Source organism: Rhynchophorus ferrugineus, unplaced genomic scaffold (assembly GCF_030347505.1).
Source record: "Rhynchophorus ferrugineus isolate W39M unplaced genomic scaffold, kcgeb_rfMv2 rfM1, whole genome shotgun sequence".
NCBI lineage: Eukaryota > Metazoa > Arthropoda > Insecta > Coleoptera > Curculionidae > Rhynchophorus > Rhynchophorus ferrugineus.
Genome location: NW_027472580.1, coordinates 89,022,307 through 89,034,560, shown reverse-complemented (window position 1 = coordinate 89,034,560; position 12,254 = coordinate 89,022,307). Strand labels below are relative to the sequence as shown.

The window sequence follows — 12,254 nt, the reverse complement described above, 5'->3', positions numbered from 1 at the left end:
CAGGGGAGGGATGACATTGTGCGTCTTCCCCACGAGGCATTTGGAGACACGCCAGAAGGAAGGGGGGCCATCCAGCCTTTGGTCCGCGAGAAATGAGTTCCATTTCATTGCTCGCCAAGTCGAGACGGCCGCCCTTACCCTCTTGCATGCTCTGTTCGCCTCCCTTTTGTCTGCAGCATCAAGGGTGAATCGAGCTAATCTGCATAAACCGTTTTTGATGCGAATTTCACGTTTAAGAGAAGCGGGAAGATTGTTTTTCCACGGCTGGGGTTGTGATGAAATTTTGACTGTGGAAGATTCGTGAGCAGACTGAATATCGCGAGTTAGCTTGAGTACGGCTTCCTCGAGGTGTTCTGGTGTGTTAATTTTCGGAATTGGATCGGATTTCAGGAGAAGAGATTGGTAGTTTTTCCAGTCGGTTTTTTTCCTGAATCTTGTTAGTGGGACTTGAGTGGTGGCGCAGTTTCCGAGTTTGAGAAGGATCGGACGATGATCAGAGTCTAGTTCGTCAAGGACTCGAACTTCGGAATTGCGATTTACGTCTTGAAGAATAAAGAAATCTAGGATTCTTGCTGCGCCTTGAGAGACTGTACTAGGGTGATGGGTGGGTTCATCTGGCAAGGCAAGACCGTAGCCCAGATCTGCACTTAGAGCTACGATGGCGTTACCTGCGGGATTCGCTCTGGAACACCCCCAGGTGGGGTGGTGGGCGTTGAAGTCGCCACCTATTATTTTCGGAAATTTTCCTTCGACGAGTGATCGGTATTCGGCATAGTTGAATGCAGAAGATTTCCTGTACAGGGATGTAATCACGAAGGGACGTTCTTGGATATCGATTTTAATGGAGGTTGTTTCGAAGTTGTTTACTGATAACGATGGAAGGAGCTCGTGTTTGACTCCTTTTCTGACGAGAATGGCGGTTCCACCGCCTCGACCCGGAGTTCTATCGTTTCTGTAGACAAAAAAGTGTTCGAAAGAGAGACGATGCGAAGGTTTCAGGAAAGTTTCCTGGATGAGCACGATGTCGACGTCATAGAATGTTATGACGTCCTCCAATTCCGCTTGCTTTCCGCGTAAGCTATTTGCATTCCATGTCATCAGTATAAGAGATTTCGGAACAGCCATTTCGAAGAATTAAAGGCTGCTGAAAGTTATAGAGACAGGTAAGTGTTGCCGCTTAGGCGGCGACATTTGGAAAAAGACGAGCAAGTTGGTGAGCCATGGCGATCACTTGTAGGAAAGCCTGCGGGTCAGTAATGTTCGTCTTGTCGGTCGGTATGTGGTATAGTATCAATCCAGCACCTTTGAACTTAATATACATGTAATAGTGGTCGCTACACTAGAATCTTCTTTGATGGAAATCGGTAATTCTTCTGATAGTGTCCGTGACAACATATTTCTAGGTCGCAATGGAGGTCACAAAGGTGAACATACCAAAGGGCATTCCTAATATACTTCAGCACTTTATATTGGAACCTCTAAGTCACTTGGATTTTAAATTACTAGTTTAACCATACAGCTGAATTCCATATCTCCACACTGGTCTCAGCATAAAAATTTGCTCGTTGTAGATTGATAACTCAAGTTTCGGCCAAGCAACCAATACATTTTCCTGTGTTTCATGTTGAGTGCGTCGCGTTTCTTTTTTATACGCTCCTTCCATCTGAACTATTGCATTTTGCTGTATTAGCACATACAGTTTGCATACTGTTAGTAAAGACATCTTATGACGTTATCCTGTTGTTTGTGAAATCCTTATAGATGAATAGTGCTTTTATTAATTTATTTCGTTATTTTTAGTCCAGATGGTAACTTTATCAAGAACAGATAGAATTTTTCGAGTTAGTTGAGGTCTTTGTAGTCTCTGCTACTGCTAATATTACCATATCACCAACAAAGGTAGCAGTTGTGCTATATGCCTGCCTTTCACACCAGTTCTTTCATGTTATATACTACTTATTATAACTTATAACTACTTATTGGGTCTTTGTGTTGTTAATTTTGATTGAAATATTAATGCAAAAACTGTTATTATTGTAAAAATAATATTAAAGCATATATAATTTAATATAATGGTGATTGAACAAATATTCGTATAACAAAACGCATACGGAAAATTCAAACAATTTGATACAAATAATAACTTTTAAAATGGCACTTTTAAATATTGGAAACCAAAACCGGTAATTGTAATATGGGCGATCAAGATCACCAAAAGCTGATTTTATTAGCTTGATATTATTAGTTTGATTGACTTTGGCAAGAATCAAGAATCTCTCAAAGAAAGAATCTTTCAAATCAAGAAACAGAAGAAATGAATGTCGAAAATGTTATTTTGAGTGTTCCATTATGAGAATATACACCGAATAGCTCATAATACTAAATGGCAAACTATTATTTTGCATAAATTAATTCAAAATTATCGACTCTAAAAAATAACTTGGTAGCTTAACAATTGTTTACATTGATACTTCGCATTTTTATCAATAAATATCGATGATCAAAATACACGTAAGCACCTGTATATTACCTCGAACGTATCCCTCTAAAAGCTTTAAGAAAATTGCTGTCCAAATAGCCCCTTTTCAAAGATTCCTTTTTGTTAAAAACCAGTATGTTAAAAATAACATTATAGAGAATTCAAAGAAGTACCTTAGTCATCAATAAAAATATGGTGAAGGTGCTTTTATATACTTAATGTGATGCTAATTTCAAAAATACTCACTTTATAATTCACCATATTTCGATACACTTTGATATAAATAAATAAATTATGAATATTTTAATGTTAAATATTGTTAATTTATTGTTATTGCTGTTGTTTATGATTATAGATATTTAGCATATGTATCACAATTTAACAGTAAAACTAATGTATTGGTAACATTAATTTTATTTAAATGGGGAAAAACAAAGACCTTCGCCATTTTTTAATATCTTGACAATAGTACTTCTCGTAGTACTGATTTTGGTTGCTTTTTGAAATACTAATTTTAAGTAAAAATAATTTCAGAAGGAATAATAATTGTTTGATCCTTGAGACATGTAAAATGAAAGTATATTGTTCTTCAGAACTAATAATTAATTGTAATATATATTATATCAAGGTATACAAATACCAATATATAGTTTCTTTTTCTTCGTTTTAATGTTTCTGCGAGTATTTACTAAAAAAATTTGATATAAATATTTGCTATTGATAATTTGATATAGAATAAAAAATATTACGATATATATGATAAAATTATTAGTATTGTATATATCCCCCTTCACCATATTCCTATTGATGACTCCAATTCTTGGAGAATTCATCATTCATTCATTCATCATTCTTTTACTATACTGGCTTTAAACAAAAAGAATTTTTTTAAAGGTGGTCCATTAGAAAGGTATTCTTTTAGAGGAATAATTTAAAGTTATATTAATTTAGACCACTGAGAATTTTCTTTCCAAAAAATAATATATAATTCAGTATTTACATATATGAAACTTACAGTTTTTGTAAGTATGATTTAAAATTCATACTTTTTAAATATCATTTTATTTGAAATAAAAATATATATAAGGAAAATAATTGTTCATATTGTTTTTTGAAACAGTTGCTATATTTTAATTATATTTTAGAGCCTTTTTGGCAACTGGACGAGAGCTGCTGCTTAACATGAACTTCAAAGGATCTTTAGCGATCCTTGGCATTAAACTGACGTACTACTCACTGGATATACTGTTTTTTTCCTCTGTTTCGAAGATACGTAATACTAACTAGCAAAACACCATTAACTAGATATATTCTTATTAATTTTTGCATTAGGGTTTTCCAGTTTTAAAATTTACTTCCAGTTTCTGGCCCCTTCAATCTGGCCCATTCTTTATAGCCTCATAATTTGACAACTAAACCACAATTAAAAATATTATCTGTATACCTTCCTGTCAGCTAGATATAGGTGTTTACATGTATTTTGATCAGCGATATCTATTGTTGTTAAATACAATGGCTTTAACATTTTCTATGTAACAAGGAATGAACAGCTTATCAAGCAAAAGGCAGATTGACGTTTGATTGGCAATCGATCATAATAAAACTAAGTTTAATATGAACGAATATCTTCTTCGAATGTCTTCGTGAAATATCATTACAGCTAAAAAAAAGATGACATGAAGATATGATCACCTAAGAACATTATTTTAAGAAATAATGTTGAATAATAATTAATCAATTATGTCAATACCAATGCCGCCAAAAAGATGACAGGAAGATAATGTCATCAAACAACAATATTTTAAGAAATAATATTGAATAATTGTTAATACTGAACTGTTTCTTCATAATAGAGCGTTGAAATGATGAAATAACGAAAAAAAAATTAGCTTAATGTCGAGGAACGCGCTACGTGTGTAATACAACTGTCGTTCTCTTATACAGCTGTTTCCACAACCATAAAAACGACAAAAATGGACCGCGGAACGGTAATAAAACGTTTTTATTCCAGGGGGGTGGTAATTTCTTAATAATTAATCACGATAAGAAGCCGCCAACGTTACCGCCTCCCCTGAATAACGGATGAAGAGTGGCCTTATTTACAGGTGGCCGTAAAACAGTTCGTCATCTTGGCGGAGAGAGCGGGCTTTACGGGTCTCACGGGGAAGCGCCAGGTGATGGTCACCGACGACGAGACAAAGTCGAAACGAAAACTACCCCGAAAAGAGGAAAAAAATTGAAAAGCCTCGTTCGCTCGCCGTTTTACAGCCCCAGCGATGCGGGAGTATCGGTTGAAGTGTCAAAGTTTTTTTATTTCATCCTATTTAAACTGTCCGAATGATCGAAATATAATAAAAACATTAAGGAGGTTAAAAAAAGAAACTAGGCTAGATGATCTCCCCATTATATCGATAAATTTTTGATAGATGAAGGAAAAATGGAGATAGTTTGGAACTTGTAATATAATATTACCTTCTTGGTCGAGAATGTTTGGAATTTTTTCTAGTTTTCGTTATTTATCATTTCTAGTTTAGTTAAACCTGGTTTTTTATTGATATTGTTAAAACTGGACGTAGTGCATGTACCTACTGGTTTTATTTTTTAATTGTTATCAATTATACGTATAAAAGTTTTTGTCTTTACATACAATTTAGATAACATTCTTAATGATCTACACTATAAGATGTGGTATGTGTATTTGCAACAGACGATGCTGAATATAAGGAATGTTGATGATTATGATGATGCAGTGAGTATAAACAAAAAGCTGTTCATACACAGTTGATGTTATTGAGTTAGTCTCCACATAGGGGCTTGGTTTATATTAGAATATATTTCAGTATCGCTTTACGCTCGCGGTTCAACAGTCATGTCTCCTTTTCATAAAATAAAATAGTCTTTTATCGGTTAATTGGAAGAAAATCACAATTATCAGTAAATAATATGTTGCTACTTTATATGCAAATATTGAAATCTATATGGATATACGGAATACAATTATTGGGATGTTCCGCGAAGACAGTATCCAGGACAAAGTCCTGAGAAGTATTATAGGAGCACCGAGATGCTACAGAACTGATTACTGACATCAAGGCCTTCAGGTACAAACTGTCACCTAGGAAATCAAGGGAATTGCAAGGAGACATGAGCACATACTCCATTCCAATGTCAATATAATGTCAAAGATAATACTCTTGGATTACACCAGAACAGGACACATACTCAAAAGAATTAAACCAAGAATCAAAGAAATTTGGTAATATGTACTGTAGTGTAGTGAGATGTTTTTAATAGAACATTACAGAACTGAATTATTAATACATAAACATTATTACACCAGAGACTAAGATAACTGCAGTCAAATTAATTATCAAGAATATAAGACAGGTTGACGCTGCATTGGCAATCATTCAGCAGTTACTCGAAATATTGCTTGATGTACTGAAGTTCAGATAAAAGCGCCGTAGCTGAAGCTGTAAAGAAACATACATGTGTTGAAGAACAATCCAAGTCCGTGGATTATCGGTACGAGCATCATCACAGTTCAAGGTGTAAGGCCACCAATAGCGGACTGAAGTCGCTATGAGCTAACATTGGAGCATCGACCATAGACAATTGGAAATTGGAGCCGACAAAAATTAAATTTTGTTCTTAACAGTGCTATTCAGAAGTTCAACAAAGGTACAGGCGATACTTATAAATAATTTTATTAGAACTTGTTCGATTTTTTTTTTTGGTTTTTTGATGTTTTAATTTATTAATCAGTTAATGATGACATAAGTGAGACGAATAAATATAGGGGTTTACTTTATACTAGAATAGATTTAAACCCTTGGTATCCTTTGGTGCTTGCTGTTCAACAGCTGCCACTTACTTTTTTAAAATGAGATATTTTTGAAACTAAAATAAAAGGTTTTGAACTTGTGTTGTCAAATTTAATATGTGGAATAGTGCTTTAAGAAATTTAAAAGCTGCTAATTCAAGAACTAAACGCATGGAGGGCAATGGTTTTTAGTTCAAGCACCAAGACATTTTTTACATTTTTGCAATCTTTCAATTATTCTTATTGTTACTAAAATCTAGTAGGGTCAGTTTAAGAGACATATGCAATGATAGAGTAAATTAATGTAGTCTTTAATGTAGATTTATTTTACTTGTTATTAAACAATTATAAATAATGGAAAAAATGGGTAGTAAAATATATTTGAAATAAATGAACGATCGAAACACGATTCACTTACTTATTTCCATCTTAAATCTATTTATCCATTTTAAATGTTATTAGTTAGACATAATTGAAAAAAACACGTATTTGGAATACAGAAATCAAGCGGATCATTCTCCCCCAACAGATTCGTATTTGGAACGTGACGTGGAAGTCTTTAGGGCTTTTTAATCGAAACTTCCAAAACAGGAACACAAATTGAAATTCAATTAAACAACAATTCCTTATCGAATAGGCTTCAAAATATATATATATATATATATATATATATATATATATATATATATATATATATATATATATATATATATATATATGACTGAAGACCAAAAAAAATTAAGATGATTATATTAGTAGTATTGGATAATTCTAGAAAATTTTAAGTGTAAAATATTTGTTGGCATAGATTCTCAGGGTGATTATCTAACAATAATAATAAGTGATTATCTAAAAAATCAGGGGATATTCAGATATATCAAAATGACTTAACGATATAACATAGGAACGAAGGAAATAAGAACTAAAAGTAATATGTAAATATTCGTTCTAATGTACAACTGTTAATTGGGTAGATTAGGCTTCCAAGAGAGTGGGGATGTGGAAAAAGAATTCAACGTAGATATATAAACAACTATAACCTACAGACTATTGTGGCTGTTTAATTAACTGTACTTTAAATCCGTCGTAAATATACGCCTTAAATGTATTAAATGTTAAGTAAGTTATATTTGATAACGTTATTTTTGTGTCGTTGTTTTATTTACATTGGTATTTTGATATATCAAGGTCAACATAAACCAAAACTTAAACCTGATCCATCTACGTTGCATAAGAAATTCAGATAATATTTTCCTTCTCAATTTATTCTATTTGAAAAGAGTGCTGTCTGACAAGTTCGAACATCTAACCGAGACAGGCTGCCAAAGTCGTCCGCAGGGGTGTGCAACTGCAATGGTAAGTAGTGGGGCAAAGTTTCGCTTAGTCCAATCATTGGCGGCGCTGATAACGCGAATTTAATTGGTTAGTTTAAAATAGTTATGTAGAAATCTGTAAGGAAAATACTTTGCTTTGATTGGTCTGCCATTTCCCCTGATTATTTTGTGACGTCACACTTATTGACCAATAGTATTTAAATAAAAATCAAATTTAAATTTTAAAATTAATTTATTAAAATAAAATCCTATACAAATATACAGAAGTGTAAATAATATAAATATATATTAACAAAAAGCAAAAAAAAACAATTATGAACTCTATTCTAGGCAATATTAAAATATCTATAATCCTTCTATAACGCCTTCCCATATATGTTTAGTGCCATCAATTTTATGGGATCTATTAGAGTTCTAACTTATCTTGATATATTGAAGGTAAACTTTAAATCCTTCCCTGTTGATATTGCATTAACTTCATTAAACCAAAAATACAATCACACATCATAATAACTTAAAATTTGGTCTTGAAAATCATTATGGATTGGACAGTTGAAACACTAAAAATTTATGTGTTTTTTAAAAATATTTAAATTTTAGAGTATTTAATCTGTGGAACTACTTAATATAGAATATAGACAAATATTGCATGTTGTCTCTTTTTCAGAAGTTTTGTTAAATAGCCTGAAATAAGACTAAAACACAATATTAGACTCGTTTTCCTCAGATCATTCTCTGGAACTGAAAATATAGACTCAACTGGTGATTTAACAACCTCAAGTGGTACTAGATCTCCCGTTAAAAAAGAATTTAAGTTATCTCCCTTCTTCACAATTTTCTCCGGGAGAATGATGTGAAAAAATTGAAGTAATGAGCCCTTTTAAAAATTTCTCGAACATACTAGGGGAAGGATGCTGTTTCTACCTCCATGACTTCTAATAGATCCAACAAAATTCTTTAAGCATTCTTGGTTAAGATTTGTTAAACAAATGTAGTTATTTGTAAATTTAGACAAAATAGATTTCTTTGAGGTAATAAATCCCCTAAAAGTAGGAATTAAATTTATTGCTGGCACAATAACAAATATTTTCTTAACAAGGCAATCAAATTTAAATATATAATTCCTCTACTATAAAATGATTGAACACTGATTGTTCTAAAAAGTTAAAGTATTGCAAATATTTTAGGGATATCTTACAATTAAAAGTAGTATTTATTACTACTAATTATCCAGTTATATTAATTGTTACCTTCTTGTGAGACTTCTTTATGTAGAGACATCACACTCACAGCATACGAACAACTTGGTAGATTAATTGAATTTTATTACTACTAACATCTTTTTTCTCACATAAGGTTTTACATTTCTGTAAACAACAATATATAAACAGACATGTAGTAGATATATAATTTTATATGTACCTGATAAAACCAATGATGGATATGCATTTACCCTAATACCTGTTCGTGAAGGAAGGATAATTCTAAATTTTTCACTAAAATGTCCATAACAAACACCACGACGTTGATATATTTACATTGTGGTTTATCCAGGTAACTTAATATTATTTACTTGATCGACCCATTTTTGGAAAGGAGCGAGATCATTCTTTGGGAAACGATGTCTAATTTTCGTAGTAGAATTTTACCCCGGTACACTACATCTTTTACTACACTGACGCATTGTCATCAAATTTTATATTATTACTCCATAATAATTAACGTAAAACAGAAAATATGCACAACGTAAAACGAAAATTTCGTGATCTAAACAAAAACCATAACCTACAAACAACAAACATAAAAATGGACGCCCATAGAAAATGCTGATTTCACACAATTTGATCGACCAATCACATTTCATGTTAGTGGCGGCACCAGGAATTTAAACTAGCCAATCAAAATTTGCGATCGCAGCGCCACAGTTGATTAAACTAAGCAAAACATTTCCCCAAGGTCGCCTATACCGTGAAATTTCTATTTTTTCTATGGTCGTCCGGTTGTCAAACGTCTGCAAAATTCTTCAAAATAATAATTATAATAACTACATATACGGTCATAAACCGTAAAATACACAAATATTTCTTTTTAAGTTAGAAAAGCGGTATTAGTTATTCTGAGGTTATAAACCGTCAAACGTTATTTCAACGCTTTGCTTGTTTTGATAAATTATAAATCGCTGCTCATTCTTATTCTGTAATATTATAAGGTAAGCATTTTTATTGTTAATTATTAAGTTGCTGCGATTTTTATTGGAAATATTTTTACCGTGTTGCAGCTGCACTGAATAGTATGGAGAGAGTCACTGAAATATCTCAAAGATGAAAAATATAATCTTAGATTCGCCGAAAAGGGTGACGAATCAAAATCAGCTTGATGCTAGCCAGAGATCAGATATATACCATGTATAAAAACAGTAAGTTTTCGAACATAAACTTAGTTTAATACAATTATTTCATAGGAAAATTGTCCATAGAAAGCTTAGAGATATGCAGCTCTTTGAGCGATCATTTGAACGAGCATCCTTTCATAGACTGTTAGGTAATATAGGATTTAAATGGTGCAAAGATAATATACGAAAAGGTCGAATGGAACTTTCAGACGTTGCTTTTATAAGAATACTATTTTTAAAATTATGTAACAATATCAAGGAAGAATTATTTCAATATGTCTATTCATATGAGACATGGATATTTCAGAAGAGGATCAATATACCAAATGGTTATTCAAGGCAAGATAATAATTAAAATAGTGTTAAAGCAAAAAAAGTTTATGGAAAAAGGTAAACTGCGGAATAAAAATTTTGGAATTTTGTTTTATTAGTCGTAACATTTTTTAAAAGTTCATTGCAGATATATTGTTTTTTATGCTGGAGACAGGAATGGTTAATAACTTTATAAGGCACATTGAAGAAGAAATTGACAAATGATGAAATTGTGAACAAATGTTAAACAGATTGGAAAATAATAGCTTAGTTATTCACTTGAATGAAACTTTCTGAATATAATATGATACAATGCTGTCAATTTCTAATGCAGGGTGATGAGAGTGGAAATAAGCAACGGTCAGTATTTAATTAATACATGATAACTATAAGAAATGTTAATGCAGGCTGTAAAATATTATGCGTCCAGATATGTGTGTAAATGTTTTGTGTGTAATTGTAAAAATGTGTGAGGTGAGAAAGAATACTAACTCTATTGCAGATATGATAAATGTATTAAGGTGAATGCGGAGATTATATCTAGTTTTATCAAGAAGGATATATACAGGTATTAACAGAACAAACTAAAGAGAAATACAATGATGTTAAAATGTCTATATATGGAAATACTGTACCGTAGGAAACACAAACTAAGCGTAAAAGGTAAATATGTTCCCTAATAAAAGTAAAATATATTACTTGGATATACAATTGTTTTTTAAGTGGATAAAATGGCATCCAGGGAAAACCGCTACATAAAACGCACCTAGAAATCTAACTCCTAGGTGGTATGGAAAAGATTTCAATGTAAATAAAATGAAACACAACCCTAACCTACAAACTGTTTTTTTAAGTTTTAAGTCCTTCGATAAAATATGCATTAGATGTACTATAACGTTAAAATAAATTATATTTGAAAACAGTATTTTTGTTTAATTATGTTATTTATATTAGAATTTTGTTGTATATCAAGCACATAATGAACTAAAGCTCTCCGTTGATGCGGCAACATTGTCACGTTTCAACCTCATCAATTCAGATGACGTGAGTTCACTGTTTTATTGAATATATATTTTGTGTAACTACATTTATTATGGGAAATTTCTGTATGTATAAGTTTTTGTCCAACAGTAACCATTTTAGCATATTTCCAATTTTCCGGAAAACCAAAACCCTTTGCCCAATGAACCATGCGCGATCGTTCGTTCACCCGTCCGCGTCTCACCGGTCCCGTCGACGGAGGGCGTCGAAAAAATACATCCAAGCTCCACAAAGGACCTCAAACGGGCTGTTTTTAGATCCCCGCAAAGTGCCTTTATACCTGCGACGACGGTCTTGCGAAAATATTATCGTATGTTTCTCGGGGGCATCCCCGGAAAAACCTACTTTGGAAAAATTTAATTTTCTCGAGTGAGGTCCTTTAAGGCGTATTTTGCTTCGGGATTATGGGTCGCATTGGCATTCAAATAATGACGGGAATGAGGCGCACGGTTCGAGAGCCGTATTACCGACAAGTATATTTGATTAGAATATTCCTTCCCTTTTTATTGTTTGCTTTTACTTTTAAACATCTGGCCAATTAAGTGATTGTGGACGTATCAAAGGAGCCGTATTTACTCGAAACCTTCACATACGGGAGATCGATTTGTTTAACGATAACATAATCGAGTGTAATTTGCCTAAATGGTTTGTTTGATTTGTTCAAACGGTCTGGGGGCTTTCGTTCATGTAATTACCGAATTTGGGTGATCGCCAAACAAGTAATTAATTCTTTGAAGTACGAAATGGTTGTTTCCTTTCCCTTATCGATATAAGACCAGATCAGATATCGTATATAAGTATTGATGTAAACAGCCTAACCTAACTGTTAGATTTGATGGTTTTAACATTTCTCTAGATAAAATTACAATTTTT

The 12,254-nt window shown here is 32.5% G+C and overlaps 1 long non-coding RNA gene across 2 annotated transcripts; it reads left to right on the top strand.

Moving 5' to 3' along the window:
* The first annotated feature begins 9,508 nt into the window (after positions 1–9,508).
* LOC143192055 (uncharacterized) lies at positions 9,509–11,003 on the top strand. Of its 2 annotated transcripts, XR_013004700.1 has the most exons (4): positions 9,509–9,845; positions 9,915–10,041; positions 10,098–10,700; positions 10,909–11,003. It is a non-coding gene; the product is annotated as an uncharacterized LOC143192055 (long non-coding RNA). The 2 variants fall into 2 exon arrangements; XR_013004696.1 differs by having other exon boundaries at positions 10,098–10,997.
* The last annotated feature ends 1,251 nt before the right edge of the window (positions 11,004–12,254 follow it).